At 38.3% G+C, this 19,442-nt stretch overlaps 1 protein-coding gene across 6 annotated transcripts in view; it reads left to right on the top strand.

Annotated features, from left to right (window-relative positions):
- Positions 1-19,442, top strand: part of BICD1 (BICD cargo adaptor 1) — a 171,063-nt gene that overhangs the window by 66,984 nt on the left and 84,637 nt on the right. The window lies entirely within an intron of this gene.

Below are 19,442 nucleotides of genomic sequence, written 5' to 3'. Positions count from 1 at the left end.
GAAGCATTCTGAAAATTCAGTAAAAATACACAATTGCAGCATCAACTGATGATTTGTACACACACAAACTACTTACGAAGTAAAGATTTTTTGTAATCCAAGAGAGAGAATGTAAAACTTCTGGCTTCTCTTTAAGCAAAATATATTCTGCCATCTCACTTTATAAAGAGCATAACTGTTCATTTTGAGTGTAGACACTTGTAATTTACTGTCATTGGCATTAATAATGCTTATAGCATGTGTCTATTTAAAAACGGATTAAGAACTTCTGTTTTGGGACTGCTCTTAACAAAAGTTCCATAGAAAATTAAGTAACCAGACTAAAGACATTAGCACGTTATCCTGTTTGATAATTTAAACAACAAATCAAAGTATGATACATAGCATCACCTTTTTGGAGGAACAAGGAGATGTTTACACAGCCATGGATTGTCAAGAAGAATGTAGGGAAGGGATTTGGATTCTTTACCAGATCCCAGACTCCATGCTCTTCAAACTGAAAGGTTAGTATATTTTTTTACATTTAAAAATATGAAATGTCTTAGATCTAGAGAAGGCTCTCTGCTCCATTTTTGAGGGGAAATACTAACTAGCATTAATCTTTCCAGGAAGCTTCCAAAATAACAACATCAATAAATTACTTATGAGTGACCAGTTTGAAACTAGGTTACGAGGGACTTCATATTTAGAAAGCACTGGCGGCCTGGGTTTTGAGATTCAAAGGCCTTTGAGGAACATAAATATAGATACTTTCTACTCTTTGAAAAAATATTGGGTATTGTCCTCACTTTGGTGTTGAAAAACATCATCAAAATGATGTAGTGGTGTATAAAGCCATGATCATTATGGTATCTACTCAGTGTATAAAATGAGCATTGATCTATTTCCACAATCCTCCTGACCATATGAACACCATATTCCTGTCAATATGCTATTATTTATTCATATTGAAGTGGTATCTGTAAGTTTCAGCTACCTAGGAGGAAGAATAATTTTTGGTAGTTAATGAATAATTAACTTAGTCAAGTAGTGGAGAGGTGGGCTGATGCACGCAGAGAGGTAATGCAAAAGGAGTGTGGAATCAACTCATGTGCAAGGGTGGTTCTGGTTGGGATTTATTTAGAGTTTTCCTGCCCTCCCAAATTAACAACTACTGCTATCCTAATTTGATTATAATTTTTTTTTTTCTGTAACCATCATCTTTGGTATTTCATGTCCCTCAGTTTTCACTGAGACTCTTCACGAGAGCACTGGTTTCTTATCTCAGCTGTATCTTCTCCACATCCTTCTAGTTATTGCCAGATGTTAGCCAGTGTTTCAGTTTCTGGTATCATTTAAGGATATGCTCAGAATTTTTAATGCAGGTTAATTTGCATATTTTTATTTTGGTTTCCTCTTCATCCATGAATTTTGCTTTATCTTCATTGTAATAGATTATATCACTTGAACAGGCTCTTCTTCATCCTTATTAAAAAGCATTCAAAAAGTGCATCTTACACTCTTTCTATAAAATATTTCTGTCTTTTAGAAATTATCTGCAAGTTCACTCAAGAAAGCTGCTTATGTCTGGTGAGGCAATGATCACCTTTAAGAGGTGGCTGCATCCTTCATATACTGTTAGTTTGAAGCTGTCTTTGTTTTAATTATGTTCCCTCTGGTTCTTGAGCACAAACACAGCTGCAGTTCCCAGCAGTTGCTTCTTTGTGAAGAGCGATAAGAAAATGCAAGATCTGAGGGATGTATAACATTAAGGCAATCCTGATAATATAGCAAAGCCTTTAAAACACTGCAGGACTCATCAAGTCCATCTTATTAGCTCATTTTTAGTTATTTGATTAGCTTGCATTTCTGATTTCTGAATTGAGCCCAACCCTGTCATCTATTATTCTGGTTCCTTGACTAATTTGATTTTGATCTATATTTTACCCTTCCATTGCAAATCACTTGTGTCTCCCTGTTTAAATGCTTCATGAAATTTGGTACAGTTCTGACTTGATTGGCGTCTAATTTCATTTCAGTAATAATTTGCTCATTTCTCCTTTGCTCATGATCCCTGGCTCTCTGTATTTTATAATGTGCTCTGTCACAAAGTTTTTGCATTTGGGTTATTTCTGTTCTAGTGGTGTGTGGGGAGAGCATGTACTGTACTCTGTAAGACCAAGTCCTGCAAGATACATACAAGATGTTTCTGTTCTAGCTGTTAAAATTTCCTCCAACTTTTGTGGCTGTTACTGCACCTGTTTTCCCTGCTAACTTTCTGAACTTGGTATTTGCTTATTACCTAGTACGTGATTAGCAGTCTCCTCCTGATTCTTTTTCACCTCCAGCATGGCGTGAATGGCAGTCTGTGCTTCAATTAATGTCGGTTTTTTTTGATATTTCATTCTTATTTCCTCACTTTAAGAAAGATGACTGCCCTTCAGCAGGCTTCTGCTGAAGCCTGTTTCTCCTGGATGCGTGTTAACACAGTCCTCTTCACAATCCTTCTGCTATTGCTTTACATTCTTTGGCTTTGCATTCCTCTATGTGCTGTTGCAACTTCTACTTCTCGGGGATTTCAGTATTATTTTCAGCCTTTTTAGTCTTATTTTTCAGCTCCTATGTTTGGCTCCATTTCTCATGCACTACAGTGTCCGAAGGCGTGCTGTTCAGATGTTGCTAACTCAATTTTCCCCTTCCTGTTTATTTTAATGCTCTCAAAAAGTCATTCTGCATTTCCTAACTGCCACTTAAAAATATCTGCTGTTCATGAATTGGAACCTCAATGAGACATCTGTGCTTCTGATGGTTTATTTTGCCCTTTTTTGGAGATGACAAGACAAAGGGTGGGGAGATCCTTTCCATCCATATTTCCTGGGTACTGCTGCTCAGGTCACCATCCCCTGGGTAATTCCATGGTACTCATGTAGATTACTTGAATGCTTCAAACTACCTTAGAGTGAAGCACTGAAAGCAAAGCCATTTCATTTCCATTCATCACTTAGGTTGTTGAGGCTGCTGCCATCCTCATGACAGACTTTCAGCAGTCCTTAATTGCTTGGACTGTTCACAATCTCTATCAGTTGTTTCATACAAGCTTTACCAGTAGTCCTCAGAAGTAGGTAACCAGACGTACCAAGTGTAATCAGCAAACTTAAGATCAAATACTTGAGCTGCATTTGCCTGTTAACAATAGTGGGACAATCCTTCATAGAGTCATTGAATACCAGATTGGAAGGGACCTCAGGAGTCATCTGGTTCCACTGTTCTTGGCAAAAGCACACTCTGGGCAAGATGGTCCAGCACTGTGTCCAGCTGAATCTTAAAATTGTCCAGTGTTGGGAAATCCACCACTTCCCTGGGGAGATGATTCCAATGGCTGTTTGTTCTCATGGGGAAAAATTTTCCTCTTGTGTCCAGTTGGAATCTCCCCAGGAGTAACTTGTACCCATTGTCCCTTGTCTCTTCCACATGACTCATCCATAAAAAGGATGTCTCCACCCCTTTAACTACTGAAACATGGTGATAAGGTTTCCCCTTAAGCCTTCTTTTCTCAAAGCTGAGCAAACCCAGTTTGTAAACTTCCATGTTTACTGATACAAACCAGGAACAATTCTGTGGACCCAGTGCTGACAGAAAAGAAGAATAAAGGGGTAGATTTTGCAGTCTTTTATGAGCAGTCTAAATGAGTCATTGGACTGGTTGTTTTGGGCTGTTTTTTCATCTTATGGAGGTGCCTGTCTTCATTCAGCTTGTTTACCTATAGACCAACCATCACAGTGCAGGAACTCAATGAGAGACCTCACTGGAAGAGGAAGGTGAGATTTATTTCAGAAAATTACTTAATTGGTTGAATAATTAATGTAATTTGTTAATTAATGCACTTGTACTCACTTTTTTATAATTATAACTCACATTCTCATACCTGTGGTAAACACAGGCCATGATTTGTGTTGGTTAAGGAAACAAATGGGTTAGTGTGACCTCAGGAAAGAAGAAAAACAAATGGATTGTGAAACTTAATTGCACCCCCATAAAGACATAAAACAGACCATCACCTCCCCTGCTACCCTGGACATGAGTTGTAGCCAAACTAAGTCGGGTCAATAGGATGCTGGCGCCTTTTTGTCGAAAAATGTATGAATTTATAACTTGTTGTAGAAATAACAAATTAGTCTTGGCTATAAAAGAAACATATATTAAATACCTGGAATAGTGATGTAAAATGTATATGCATGTGTGTAAGGAATATGCATGGGATGTCTGAAATAAGTACTGGACTCATACCCTGTGTTGGTGTGGCAGGTTTAGGAGGAAGAATCCTTCTGTCACCTAGTGCTGGTTGCTTCTATTATATAATAAATTCTAGTTTGAAAAATTATTTTATCTTGACTCTATTTCTCACATACCCACGTGGTGTTTATACCCAGATGCACATGCTAAGTGGTCTGGCCACAACTGCTGATGTAGAGCATAGAAGGCAAAGGACTCCAGCTATTGACTGAGTCCTTATCATGTATGTTGGGTTCTCTATGACTGATATTAACTAACAAGTTTTTAGTCAGGTCATTTATTTGTTTATTAATGATGTAATATTCCTCTGCTCCTTGGGGTTCTCAGATTTCTCAGGTTCCCATGGAAATGTGTGCTACACAGCAATATTAAAAGAATATGTATGTATAGATATGGGTGTATATATGGACAGATTCTTCCTAATAACTTATTAACTTCTCTCTAAATACTACTGTGATACTGGTATTTTCATTCTTTTCTGGTTGTAATACAGTGACTCTATAATTTTAACATGGAAGAAGCTGTGGTTCTTACTAGTTATTCGTTCTGTTGCTATCACTTTTTAGAGCATTCATTTCTCAATTTGACTTGTGTAATTTTAACTTCTTTTTGGTTAAATAGCTCTTATTTCATGGTATTTTTCTACCCTTGAAATAGGTTTGCTTTCTTAGGTAAGCATCATCTTTTTTGATAGACAAAGTAGATGAGTCCTCTTGCAATTGAAATTAATTGGGAGTAGTTTATAACTAGTTTGCTTCTATCAAAGCAGAAATTGAAGGGCATAAATATATTTTCCTTTGGTTATTTCCTTTTTCTCTCATCCCCTCTTTCACATAGTGGTAGTCACAATGTAGTTGAAAAGAGGCCACAGGGACAAAGTTTGGGGTTTTTTCAGAGGTGTGATGGACAAAGGAGATGACCAGTCAGAGGACCTGAGTGACCACCTGAGTGCCTTGGAAGGGACTTGACCAGGTCCCTGCTGAGACAAGCTGGTAGTTGATATGAAGTGTTGCTTCTGCTTAGACATATCAAGTGAGTAACATGTTCCCAGGTATTTAACTTACCATTTTTCACAGCAAGCAATCAGTGTTGCTAAACAGGATGACTGTCATTGGTGACCCCTCTAAAAGAAGGCTAATAAATTATTTTTTCATTAGAGTTGCATTTCGCCATGCCACCATTTAAAATCTTGTATGTAGGAAATATTTCCAGCAATGCAGGTTGCAAGTGAGAATCATTCCATTTTTAATAATTGTTACAGAGGTTTGGTCTAGTCTTCTGCATAGTGCAGGACATATAAGACATAAGAGCATATAATCTCAGTCTGAATAGTAGCAAATTTTGTAATGGTGTCACAAGATGAAATCTTGCCATTTTTTCTGTGTTTCTTTTCAGTGACTCTGCCCTGAGAAGCCTAGCTCATCAGAGCTTTCAACAAATAGCATTATTCTGTTTCTACATAAATTTTGTCTTCTTATTCTGACCTTGCCTAAACCTCAGACCTTCCTCTCTGATATTTCACTGAAATTAAAAACTGAAGTCTGTGGAGTTTTTTTCAAAGATACCTATTCTTTGTCACCGAGGATTGCTGTGTGCTGTCATTCTAATATTTGTATTCTGTGCTGTATTGCCAGGGTCAGCAATGAAACATGATTATCTTGGGATCTAATGAAATAGTTTCCTGCCTCCTGTAATTCTCACAGTGGCTCAGACATTTAACCTTTTGACCCATTGGGACTAGTCTCATAATAAATATACTGCTATGACAGCAGAGCTGTCTCAATTGTTTGCTGTTTTTCAAGAAGTCAAATATTTTAAACACTTTAACATTTTGCATTTCTTTTACTTTTACACATGATAGAGCTTTTTGAGCACAGCTCAATAAACCTAGAATGTGTTCAGTTTGAGTTCTTGTGCAGTGTCTACATGCATTTTATAGTCGTAAATTACAGCATGCCAGGTACTATCTGGAAGAACTTTTAAAGACAGGAATTCAAATATCTTCTGCTATGCTACATGATTATTTCTTTTTTTTTTTCTCCATTTTTCTTTACCTTTATCATCTCTCTGTCATTAGCAGATGTATTTAATCACGACAGCGTAAGTGGTGGATTTTCCCCTAGACATGGCTATGATGAGGTTCCAGATGCTTGATTCCTCTCACCTTTATTACTGTTCTGTGATCTCTCTGGGCACAGTTTCAGCATGTGGAGTTACCACTGTCTTTAAAAGGTGGCTTACAGATTCCCAACAGTAAACATAGTTATAACTGTATTTTGACACGAAGGAGTATCTGTAAATCCATTGCAAGAGAAATGTATTGTTTGATGACCTTATGTATTTTTCACTTAGTGATTTTTTTTCTGTTGATATGTGTTTCCTGCAAATGCACTCACAGATGTGCTGCAGTTCAGAGATTCAAGTTTAAGAGAGACAGAAAAGAAGCCATCAACTCTCTCAGGAGTTGCCTCCAAGTGAGAGTCAATGGGGAGCTCTCTGTCCCCTTCTGATGGAAAATACTTAAATTAGGTGACATCCCTTCCCAGTGTGGATTTACCTGACACTCTCCAAAGGCTCTTTTTTTGTAAAGGAGGAATCATTCACCATCATTTGTGGAAAGCATTGATATTTATTTGCATTCTGATGGTGCAATTGTGCAAATCAACTCGTACTGGGATACATTCCATTACAGTTTGCTAAGTATCAGGTTCAGAGATGTGTGAAAGCTTCCTTTCTGGGAAAGAAAAGGAAAGCTCCCGCATCCGGTGCCGCGCCAGATTTAGCTGGGCTAACTAAGCACTCCCTTGCTGGCTGCTGACTGAGGTGTTCTCCTGTCTGTGTTGCTGATCCTCTGCTCTGTGGGAGCATGGGCATTGCTCCTGTGGATGGGTGTCAGGGGAGGAAAGAAGACTTTGGTTCCAGGAAAACTGCTGTTGTGAAAAAGACTTTAAAGGGAAAATTCTGATGATGCTGGTGAAGTAGTTCGAAAGCTTCTGTGCAAATAAGACAACCACTGAAAGAACTGAGAGTCATAGCATTTGCTGATTTGCAATAAGTTAGTTGTTTAAACTGTTTGTAATTTGCTGGCAACTTCCACATGAGTAAATGTAGTGAATCAGGAACCAGAATATACAGCATGTCATCTAGAAACATATACCCGAGGGTAAAATGTGGGCTTCCCTGAAGCTAATGAAAGCTTTGGTTACTTTCTCAGTAGAACTAGGTAAGTCATGGGTGCTCAGTTTGCATATGCTTACGTAGTTTTTTGCAGTCTGGAAGATAGGTCACCCTGAGACAAAGCTGCTGACAAAGCAAAAGCATGTTATCCTCTTAAACTTGTTATCTTTTGCAAATTGCTTACTGGGAGACAACTTATTTCACAAATGGGAGTTTATATCATCAGGCAATATTACGTATGTCATGCTGTCAGAGAAGGAGGCTGGGAACTACTTAAAATTTTGGTTGGGGTAAGATGAGCCCATCCTATAAACATGCCTGCAGCCCTGGATGTTTCCTGTTGATTCCTGATCTCACTGTTTAGTGTGTGATTTTCAAATCCTATCATTGATGCCCCGACTTCCTCTATGTTCATGCAGTAAAAGGTGAGTAGTGTTAGGGACAGCAGAGCCCTTGGGCAAAAGCACTGGGAGGGCTATGGTTGGACACATGGTTTAGACTGCAGATTTCTTACTTATAAAGCTAAATCTCTGTGAGGCTATTGCCTTTTGCTTGTGTTGGGGTGACACGTGGGATCAGCCTGGAGCCCTGCTGCACTTAGACAAGCAGGTATACGAGTGCACAGCATGGAGCATGGTCTGCCTTCTTCAATTTATCCTCAGGCTGACTTTAGACAGACACATTTGGTGTGGGTGCAGAGGTACTTGGAGGAGTGCCAGGCCATCTACCTTCTCACGCAACCTCATGTGTCAGGCAAGTCCCTCTCCTCGTTAGTAGATCTCCTGGTCAGCAGTGTACACCAAACCACTTTACTCTACTTTGTTTGAATAAATGGGCAGGTTTTTTACTTAGATATTTGGGGTTTGGTGGTTTGCCTTTTTTTTTTTTTTTTCTTCTTACTCTGTGCAAAATGAATTACAACTCTCTAAGGATTGCAGTGGGACAATCTGTGGCGATCCCATTCTCTGAGTCTTACTTTTTTGGGGGCATTAAGTAGGCAAGCTGTTGTTGCTGTAAAATGATTATCAGTAACACCATATGCCTTAAAATTTCACTTGCTCTGGAGGCATGAGATTATCCAACACTTGCAGTAAGCACCCAGCTGCAGTAGCATTGTGTGAAACAGTTGTGTGCACTGCACTGATCAATGCTAATGGAAGCAAAAAGTTCCCCATGGTAAATCAGTAGCTGGCAGCATTCTAATTAAACCTTCCTTTGAAAATAAATGAGAAGTCTGTAATTTTGGCCTCTTGTTCTGAAGGGCATGCTTTTATTTAGAGATTTTTTCCAACTTAAATTTTTCAGAGGTTCTATAAATGCCTGAAGCAGTAGAAATCTCTGAATAGTCTTTCTTTCTCCTTTCAAACCTTTAGCTTAGAAATTATTTTTCTAAAAGTTAATTTGTGTTCCTTCCCCACTCAACTTAAGTACTCCAGCTCCATGAACTAGAATGTGGAGCTCTTTCCTTGCATTCCATTGTCCAAGATACTTGTGCTAGGTGCGACTCTGGTTACCACATGCTGATGTTAAGCAAGTCACGTGTGGTCACAAGGAGAGAGTTTATTCTTATTAATCACCTATGGAGTGGTGAGAACTGCTGTGCTGGCAATTCACATAAAGAACTGTGGAGAGTAGGAATGTGAGTTGTGCCAGACAAATTAAGGCTTGCTTTAAATTTAATAAGCAGGAGTACTTTTGTGGAATATACAGGAAAAATGTATTCTGTAAGTGTAGTTGCTCATGAGATTTTATCAGTTTGGAAGATGATCTTTTGCTGCCCTGACTGCTATAGACCTGAGCCTTGTCTTGCCAGGTTACTGTGACTTTGGCTGAGACTGAGCCCTGCTCTCAGGTTGTGATTTTTATGACTGCTGCAATAAAACTGGTTGAGAGTGCTGGTGTCCCAAACAGGTAAAACTCAAGATCCGTTTATGCTTGTCATTGAAATTTCCTGTCTCTGTGTGTTCCATTTAAATGATCAAATTTGTTGATGACAGTAAAACCACAATGGTCTTGCTTTCGATCATCTTCAATTTCAGACTGGTGTTGAAGATAGCTAAGAAAAAGGGCAACCATGAGTCATAGCTCTTTCAACTGTATGGTCCTGGAGAAGCATGTCCCAGTCCTTCCAGCATATGGAATTGCTCCTTTAATAATAATAGAATTTAGTTTGGAGTAGGTTCCTGAAGATTTTCTTGTCTGTCTCCTGACTGAAGTTTGAGGTTGTGTTGCTCAGGGTCCTGTCCTAGACAAGTTTTGAAAGTCTCCAAGGATGGAGGTTACACTCTGGGCACTTATTTTGGTGCCATGCCACTCTCAGAGTGGATTTTCCTTTGTCTCTAAATGTCACTTGAAGCATAATATACTGCTGTTTTGATTATCGGAGACCTTTCCTGTGGGTCCCAAAAATACCTTAAAGGAGGTAGGGTATTTTTCCTTCTCTTTTCCTGTTGTAGCTTCTAATTTCTTTTGTTTGTATGACAAAGAAGTATTCTCAGTGTAATGACTTCTGCCTGAGGGTGACACTCTACAGTGCTTTGAGGACAAGATGGTAACTATATTACTTGTTTTCTTATTCAAAAAGAGGAGTTTCCTGTTCTTTGAGAAGTAAATCCTTAATTTTGCTGCTTAGCAACAGTGCCACCACTTACCCTATACTCAGAATCCACAGTTTTAGATCCCTGGGGGAGTGATTTATGTCTCTTAGAATGATTTGGTTTGAAAGGGACCTTACCTTCTTTTTAATTGAAAGAAAACAGCATAAAATATTAAAAGAAAAGAATCTAAATAAAAGGGATATCCTATTGCTTATAGGATATATGTAAATACAACTAAGTGTTCTCCAGTAGACAAACGTCATTTCCTTCTGAATTTGAGAACAAATGTCAGAAATCCTCATAAAGTGAGGCCCTGCTAGTCTAAAGTTTTCAGGTGATTTAATAAGCAGTTGTGTAAGTAGTTCTGTTCTTCAGGGATGGAATGAGAAAACAATTAGTTTTTTAAATTTCATGAATCTACTTGAAAGGTAGCACAAACCTAATATTATGTCAATAAGTTTTTCCACTTTTTGTAAGTGTTCTGAGACATACTCCTTACATCTGCAGCAGTCAATGATAGAGGGAGTTGCTGCATTGTTTTTTTTACTCTAATGTGCAAAGAGCATTATCTCCTAAGCAGCAGCTTTCTTTTTCCTTGTGTTATAGGTAAATAAACCAAATCAAAATATAGCAGCACTTTTTATTATAAGATTTATATAAAGTGTAAAGAAGCAAATCAGCATGCTGGGCAGCCTGGAGAGACCCCTGCTCTTCCAACGGCCTGCAAGCTCAATAGAGACAAACAGTAACTTTAATACTTTTTCAACTCCCCTCCCATAGTCACTTGTTAGCTCTTCATTGGGCTTGAGTTTGTGGGCTTTGTTCTGGTTGGTTCTGTTGTAGACCTATTTTAATTGCCAGGCACTTTCCATTAGTAGTTTTAATTAGCTCAAATGTCCTTGGAGCTGGGTATGGGAATGGTATCCAGATGTTCTCTTTGGCTCTTCTTTATCATCTTTGTCCTTGACTCCCTGACCCTTGTTCTCTTATTCCTTTTCTAATGAGTACACTTAGACAATATTTTTAGAAAAACAGGATATGGTATACATGCTCAGCAAAGCAGAATACTTTATCTTGCCAACTATGGAACTGCCAGTTGCAGGACAGTCAACTTATAATAGTAACACAGCAGTTAACTGTTCCGCAGCTTACAACTCCCCAGTCCCAACAAGGCATTAGCTATAGTATATGAGAAGTACAATATATATTTTGATGAGTAAATTTTACCATTTCTTATTTATTACACTTGCTCCATGCAACTTGATGTGGTTGCATCCTGCTCTTTATTTCCTTCCTCCTCTTTGAGAAGAGGCATTCTGGGCATGGAGCCTTTGCCTCTTATATGCTGCTCTGGAATAGCCCTAATTGGTTGTGATAGGAGTCCTTCCTTTCCTTTGTTATGCCTATGCAGCTGGAAATAATCTTTCCCTCTCCAATACTACCATTGAGACTTCTCTCCACTGGGAAATCGTGGCAGAAGTAGTAGAAGCAATGTAGAATGCACTTGGTGCACTTCATGGTTTGGTTTTTTTATTCACTACCAACACGACTTTCCTTAGACCACTCCTAAAATGCTCTAAAAGTGTGGTCTCATTGTGGAATATGAGTTTACATATGGGGAGCTAATGTGAAATAACTAAAATGTCCCAGCAGGCTGACAACTCAAAGAGTTGTGTTTTGGCATACATTCTTTGCAGCTTTATTCAAGCAAGCACAGGAGACAGAATTGCAATTATCTTAGCCGTTTCATAGTTAGAAAAACAGAAGAAAAGAAAAGCAGTTAGAGAAGGGGAAAATAGATTAAAAAAACCAAGTTTTAGTAAAAAAGGGATTTTGCTGTTACTGGAAGGCATGTTTCATCTCCACCTTCAGATACATTTTGTTTAAAAAAAAATCTTTGACAGTCTTACATGCTTGTTCTGGTAATGCTTCTGTTGGAATTTTGTAATAGCTGGAGGTTGATCATGTAGCAGTGTAAACTCATAAGCACCAATATAGTAATTGGTGCAAATTTTTGAGCCACCTTATGTTTCATTAATAATGTGTTGAATTTTTTTTTTTAATAGAAATGATTTAATTATTGACCGTTTTCATTTCGAACAGAGCTGCTTTAAAATTACCAGCATGAAACTAATTAGTTGTGTTGTAGATAAGTGGTGCTCTTTGTTACAAGCTTCCCCTTTCTTGTGTTTTCTGTGCCTGGAGGGAATGCTCAGGGCTGGGGGAATAGAAATCCTCATCTAGAGTGCTGTTAAAGGCAATTAAATGGAAATTCTTATTCACTCTCCCTCTTACTAGATTGCTGATGAACAATGGAGGTTAGCATTGACTGTTCATTTTCATGGTATTGCTTTCTTCTTGTCTATAAATATTTCCCAGCCATCACATTTAGGCATATTTTTGTTCCTTATTTACAAAAAGGCAGCATGGTTGCCTAAGGCTTCACGTATTGATTGAAATCAGCACACTGTACTGGGACTGTAGAAGTGTGGCCGTGCCTGTAGCTGAGTTGAATGTAAATGCTCATTTCTCTCTGTATTTTCTGAAGGCTTTGTTGATTAGCATCTGATATATGAATTTCAAGAGGACTGTAGACACTGAAAGGATCCACTGAGAACAAACAGAAGTGTCCACATCCTTCACACTTTTATCCAAAGCTTCCCTGGGGAAAAGCCTATGAATTGTTGACATTTGTCCTACTGCTCTACGTTGGTAAACAGACTCAGTATTACTTATGTTTTCTGTGTATCTGATCTCTTCAGTATTTCTGGCACAGCTAAAGCCTCCAGCACATTGGATTGCAAGTCACTTTCGCAAGAAATCTCTCATGCAGATATTAACTTACATTACTTTATCATTGCACCAGCATTTGCATTATTATTGAATTGATAAAGTAAGCTGGTGTTTGGAAATAAAGTTAAATGCCTTCTGCCTTTAGGTGGCAATAAAATAGCTTCTTCAAGTAACATTTATAGGTTTATCAGTTTATCAGAATCACTAAGGTTGGAAAAGATCTGTAAGATTGACTCCAACCTTTGAACAAACACCCCCTTGCCAACTAAATCATAGCACTAAGTGCCACATCCAGTCATTTTTTGAATACCTCTAGGTATACCCTAGTTTGTTAACTTGCTTCAAACTGAGTATAAAACATTTAATGTTTTTTTTCTCCAAGATGGGGCATATGAAGTAAAAACTATGTTGCTACATTAAAAAAATTAAACCAAACAAATACACACAAATCCTATTTATGTTGTGTTCCACAGATCATAAAACTGATCATCTTGAGTCTGGAAATTTTGAAATGACCAGTGCTTAGCCAGTTGCTTGGATACAGTGCAATTTTGATCAATTATCTCATATTTCTTTTGACTGGGGGACTGGTTAGCTCTAGGAACCTTGTTTGTTATTCTTAGCTGAAAGATAAAGTAGTGATGGGGTTGAACATCTTTGCATCTTCTGCCTCTCTGTAGGAGATTTCCACATCCTGCTTTCTTGAACATGGGAGCAATTAGACAAATGGGACACTTTCCTAGCAGTAAAATATCAAGCTGTTTTCAGATAGCTTGTCAACCCAAAAGTTCATGATCTAGTTTTCTTGCCTATATGCCCATGCTGATTCAGGCTGTGTTCTCAATCTGTTTTTGACTTTTCAATCTGCTTCCCTGCATGGGCTGTCCATCTCAGATGCACTATCCACACAATAGCTATTAATTTTTTTCTCTGTCATCATTAAGCTTGCATCTGCCTGTGTTTTGATTGCAGTATGCCTGGTATTTGCATTTGAAGGCTTTAATCACTTCAGTATTGGGTTCCAAAAGGAAACCTACTGCCTTCTCTCAGCCATCTTAAATGACCATCAGGAGGTCATGTCAGCTGCATGAAGATTTAACCTAAATTGTGAAAAAGTTTTAGGGGCCTAAAACTCTTCCATATTTTCAGAAAGCAGATATAATATGACTGGAGCCCATCAGTCACCTCTGCAAAGGCATTATTTGCTGTTGCACTGCCAAGAAACACAATGGACTTAGACTCGGTGCCTCCTCCTGTGTTCTTCAAGAGTAAAATGCAGTCCTTGTCCAAGACACTACACAATCCGTGTACCCAGAGTGTGAGGGAGCAGGGAATGACAAACAACCAAGTGACCAGAACTGAGCACTGAGCACCTGTAAGACAGCCCTTGGAGAGAGAGATTACCAGTTAGGCTGAAGTCTGGGTTGGATTTGCTAGCAAAGAAACTGGTACACACAGGTTGATTTCATCAGCCTTCAGGTGAGCAGGGTATAAAATACTGGAGATATGTTAAGGGAATAATGTCCAAATGGAGACACATCATGTCTTATGGAGGGGGCAGTTTTGTACCTGCTGATTTTGAGGGAAGGGCTAGAGCCTGCTCAGCCACTGCTTGGTCTTGTATAGAGGGGATTCCCTTGCAGACCTGTCTGCCACTGATTGCTCCTTAGCAGAAAAATTTCAAAGAACTCTGAGCTTTGGTTAATGAATTGTGAAAAAAAAAAATTAAAATTTATAAAATTGTGAATTTTTTAAAAGTATAAAAGCTTAAAAAACCCCCATCTTCTCTGAGAAACATGGAATTGCAAATGACTAAGGGGATATTCAGTGATAAATGGGCATTCCAGTTTTGCCATAAAATACAAGACCTGTCCCTGACCTTAACCCCTAAAATCTCTAGCAAAGATTTCCATCTGTGGTGTCATACTGACATTTGACTAGGAAATATGGTACCCTCTTGGATAATCCCAGGCTGGTTTTTCCCTGCTTTTGTGTTAGGAACGTGGAGGAGGTAACTAATACATAATACATTCTGCTTTGCAGCAAGTTAGTAGCTGAAATAGGCAATCATTGGAACAATTCGATGCTGTTGCATTATGCATCAGAAAAACTACATTAAGTGTCAAAGCCATAAAGGCAGGCTGCCTAGTTCTGATAGCAGTCAGGTCATGTTTTATTTCTTATTAATCATCACAGACTAGAAGAATTAATTTCTGTGCAAACACTTCAGAATTCCTGTCCCAGGAGGGGACTAGTAAAAATAAAAGTGAAACTCAGAAATAGCATTCTTCATTACCTACTTATGTTTATAACTGATATGTGCATATGTGCTGCTTTCTACACCTAAATTAGAAATCTAGCTTCTCTTTTTCCTTTTTTTTTAAAGTGTTAAATATAACTTTTGTTTTACAGACATCATTTCATGTCACTAGCTGAACATTAGCTTTCTACTGCTATTTATATTTGCATATAAATATGACACGTTGTCTGGAACAGTCATTTTTCTATTGTTCTTTCACAAATCTGTGCCCATTTTGTTCACAGCATTATTTCTGTTGTGCTAGTTTGCTTCTGACACTGGAATTTCCATCTGGGGTTATTTAGAGTTCAGTGGTAAATGGCTTTTTCCTCAAAGGTTGCACTTTTCTCTGTGGTCAGACTGACATTTTCCCTGTGTATGCCCACTGTTGCCATTCTTTGTCATGACCTCAAATGCTGACGATTATTTTATTGTTCTCAAAGTTCAGATTTTAAGATGCCTCTAAAAAGTCAGGGTGCTGTTACAATTCTCAGGTCTTGGAATATGTATACAACGTTTAATGGCATCTTGTTACTCAGCTTTTATGACCAACTTACAAAAAAGTATCACCTCACTCAGTCAAGAACATCTTTTTAAGCAAAATCTTGGGATAAGTGACAATACCTGTGTATGATGAAATTCAGACTGGTCTCTGTTAGGACAGTCTTTGTCAAAACAGTAAAGGTGCCTCAGTCTTTGTAGCTGATTTAAGCTGTTGTATCTGCACTAGGAGCAGGTTTCTCAAGGAAGCAGAAGCCATAGAGGTCTACATGGCCCTTTCTGAGTCCAAACTTGAATTTGGAAAATGATGTCCTGTGCTGGAAAAGCTCTACACTGTGATTACTGCAACTAAGAGCCACTAAGGGACCAGTAGTGATTTTTAAGTGGTTTTAATGAGGAATCATACCAAGCACAGCAGCACCATACTGAAGAGAACGGTGGTAAATAACTAACACAGCTGCCCAATATAGTACAGCACCTACGTGGAATACTTCACAGAAATCACACAGGCGATTTGGGCACTGTTCCTGCATCTACAGCCATAGTTCTTTGCTTTTCTGAATACTTTCTTGAAGGCTGGGTCAGAGAACTCTGTAGGATACATTGACATACTTGTCCTAATCCATTTGAAAAGATGAAATAGTGTGGAAGAACCTGTCCCTGCTTTTGTTGTCCTGACATCACCTGAAATTTGACTGAGGGAGAAGCTGCTGTGGTACTAATTATAAGTAACAAAGTTCTTTTAGGCAGGAACAGCATCTCTTCAGGATCCAAACTCTTCACCTTGGCTATAAATATCTGAACAAAATGAGCAACCTGGTTTAGAGGCAGAGGGGTTGGAACTGGATGATCTTTAAGGTCCCTTCCAACCCCAACCATTGTATGAGTCTAGGGAAATACCAGTATCTTATACAATGGTGAATGCAGGGAACATCTGCATCTGCAGACAGCTGCAAACATACCAGTTGGTATCCAATAACTGACCCAAATGCAAGTGAACTGTCTTTATCTTGCACTCCAGGTTGTCAGCTTCTTCTGTTTTGAGCTTCATCTGCTGCTTCCTTCTTCCATGCTTGATGCCAATGCCAGTCACATGTGCTTCTCACAAATGAATGCCTCTGTGCCAAATGCTCCTCCAGTTCCTATCCTGTCCATTATTGGCTTTCACTAATATGGATTTCCCATCTCCTGGGAACATTTTGACTCTTTAATGTCCAACGTGTTCAGGAGGTGATTGTGAAGGCTGGAGGGGGCTGTTCCAGCACTCCCCAGCTGCAGTCTGTTCATGCTGTTGGCTGAGTGTGGTGTCTGGGCTGTAATGTGTGAGGTGTTTTGTCCCATTCAGGTCTGGAAACCATTTGTTGTTGGAGGACAATCGTTGTGCCTCTTGTAAAGTTAGATGACCTGTAAAGTTTTTCGGGTGAATAACTTTTTCTACTGTGGGGGTGGCTTCAGTGAAATAAGTGAGAACAGTTAATTGGAATATTTATATCATAGCAAGGTTATAGGTTTTCAGAAATAAGTAAATGTATCAAATTATTAAAACATAAAATCAAAATAGAACAAATATTTGGCTACCAGCTGAAAAGTATTGATATATGCTTTAATTTAAAAGTGATCAATCTCATGCAAGGCCTTAAGTGGGTATGTCTGGAAAGGTTCAAGTTTTTGATGTTCTATACAGACCATGAAATACAGAAGCAGAACTTTTCGCTTGCTTTATATTAAAAGACATCTCATATTTCTCTCTTTTTTGCATGGATCTGCATAATTTCCAACAACATGGAAAGCGAACTATACTGCCTTGCTTTCTTTCCCCTGATTTTGAACATATTGATAGCAGTTGAAGAAAGAAATTGAATAGTATGATAAACAGTAATGTTCAAATTTGGGTTCATAGGAAAAAGAAAAAGTTTGTTTTCTGTAGTCATAGGCACAATGGAACATGAAGTATGCAGTAATCTTCCATTATACTGTGCACCCTCTCCAGAATCTGTATTCACTGCCATTCTAAACATCACATCTGCTAAAATGCACCTTCAAAGTACATTTGAGGAAAATACAGTATGCACCTGGAAGGCTGTCATCACTGTGCACTGGTATTTATCTATAGTTAGGTGGTAGAGAGGACTTCAGGTCCCATTTATTCATGAGCTTCTCCATCCCTCTTACTCCTACCCACTCTTCTGCTGTGTTTTGGTTTTATCCCAGAGTCAGTGGCCTTTACATTTGCTGTGTAGGGTCATTATTGGCCTGGTGCTTTTTGCTCCATCTCAAATTAGGAGCAGCGAGCCGTTGCATATAAGTATGTAAAGTAAGATATAATTTATTAGCAGTGTTCCTGAAACAGTCATCTTAGATGTACAGATATAGTGACTGAACCAGTGCTTAACAGTTTCATTAAATTGAATTTCTTGTTATTTGCAAAATCCTATTTGGCAAGTTGCTGATGCCTGCTATTTCAGTAACTTACTGTCTTTCGAGAAGACAGCTGGGTTAATACATTATTGAATATTTTTAGCATCCTTTAATGCTGAGTTCACAAGATTCTCTAAGTGAAGTAGACTTTAAAGCTGAGAAGTTTTTGAAGAGGGTTTTACTTTGAAGTTTTTTAAGGGGCTGCTTCACTTATAATGCCAGTAAAACTTAGAATGTGTTCTGAAAAGCTATAAATAGCAACAGTAAAACAATGGATTTAATTTGACAAGTAGTTCTTATCGATAGGTAGGCAAAGAAGGCCACAGTTAACAGAGAGCACAAACGTGTACTCTGCTTTGTGGTTTCATAGAACTGAGTAAAAATCAGGCTTTTAGGGATAATTTTTCGCTGAAATAACATTACCATGACTTAAATCTTTCTGTCATGTATTAGGGAAAAAAATAAAAGGCATGGTCTTTCAAATGTGTTCACTTTGAATTAAGATGTATGAGACAACTTTTGCCTATGTTAGGCCAAATATTGTTAACATTAGATACCTTCTTTTGGCTTTTTCCAGAATTAGGTCGTGTAACTTTCAGCCAAATGTCTGTTTTTAAAGGTAATACAATCAAATAAGGGTTTGTTTTATTTTCCTTTTTGTATTATTTTTATTTTATTTTTGTGTCTATATTATTTTGTTTTATTACATTATTTTTTATGTTATTATGTTATTGCTGGGGTTTCCCCTCTGTGTTTCATAGCTAAATGGTGTCTCCATCATGTCTACTATCATGGCTTGTGCTTTGCATCCTCTCAGGTTGCTCCAGAGCTGTCAGAAAAAACATCAGAAATTGTCACTGAGAAATACTGCCTTACTAAATTGATCAGTCCAAGCCAGTAGCAAGAAGAGAATCACTAGAAATTATCTATATGTTTAGACACTTTTTGAACACTTAAATATTGTTTCTTCTCAGCAGAAAACACTGAGCACAAATGAAATGAAGGGGCTGACAAACCGTATGCTTAGCATACCAGGGGTGTAGATGGCCACTGCTTGGTACTCATTTATCTTTCTTTCAAGTTGCAGGAGCTTTTCTCCATACCATGATATCAGTTCCTATAATAAAAGGTTGTTGGAAATGGAAAGCAATTAAGAAAGACTTGTCAGCTATTTATGCTCTTTAAAACAACACAAACCAGGCGTTTATTTTGCAGAATTAGGGAAGAAAGGAGTTGATGAATTATCAGCTGGCCTCACGCAGGAGAGTTAAACACTGGCGCTAATTAATGGCCAGTTAGCAGAGCACCATCTTGATCTCAGTGGAGGTCGCCTGGATGGGGGCCATAAATCCATACTGCAAATGAGAACAACTCCAAGATGCTTA

The sequence above is a fragment of the Manacus candei genome, unplaced genomic scaffold (assembly GCF_025592945.1).
Source record: "Manacus candei isolate 608988 ecotype Guabito, Panama unplaced genomic scaffold, ASM2559294v1 h1tg000018l, whole genome shotgun sequence".
NCBI classification, from domain to species: Eukaryota; Metazoa; Chordata; class Aves; order Passeriformes; family Pipridae; genus Manacus; species Manacus candei.
The sequence above is the reverse complement of the archived record's forward strand: the minus strand, read 5'-3'. Positions and strand labels throughout refer to the sequence as shown.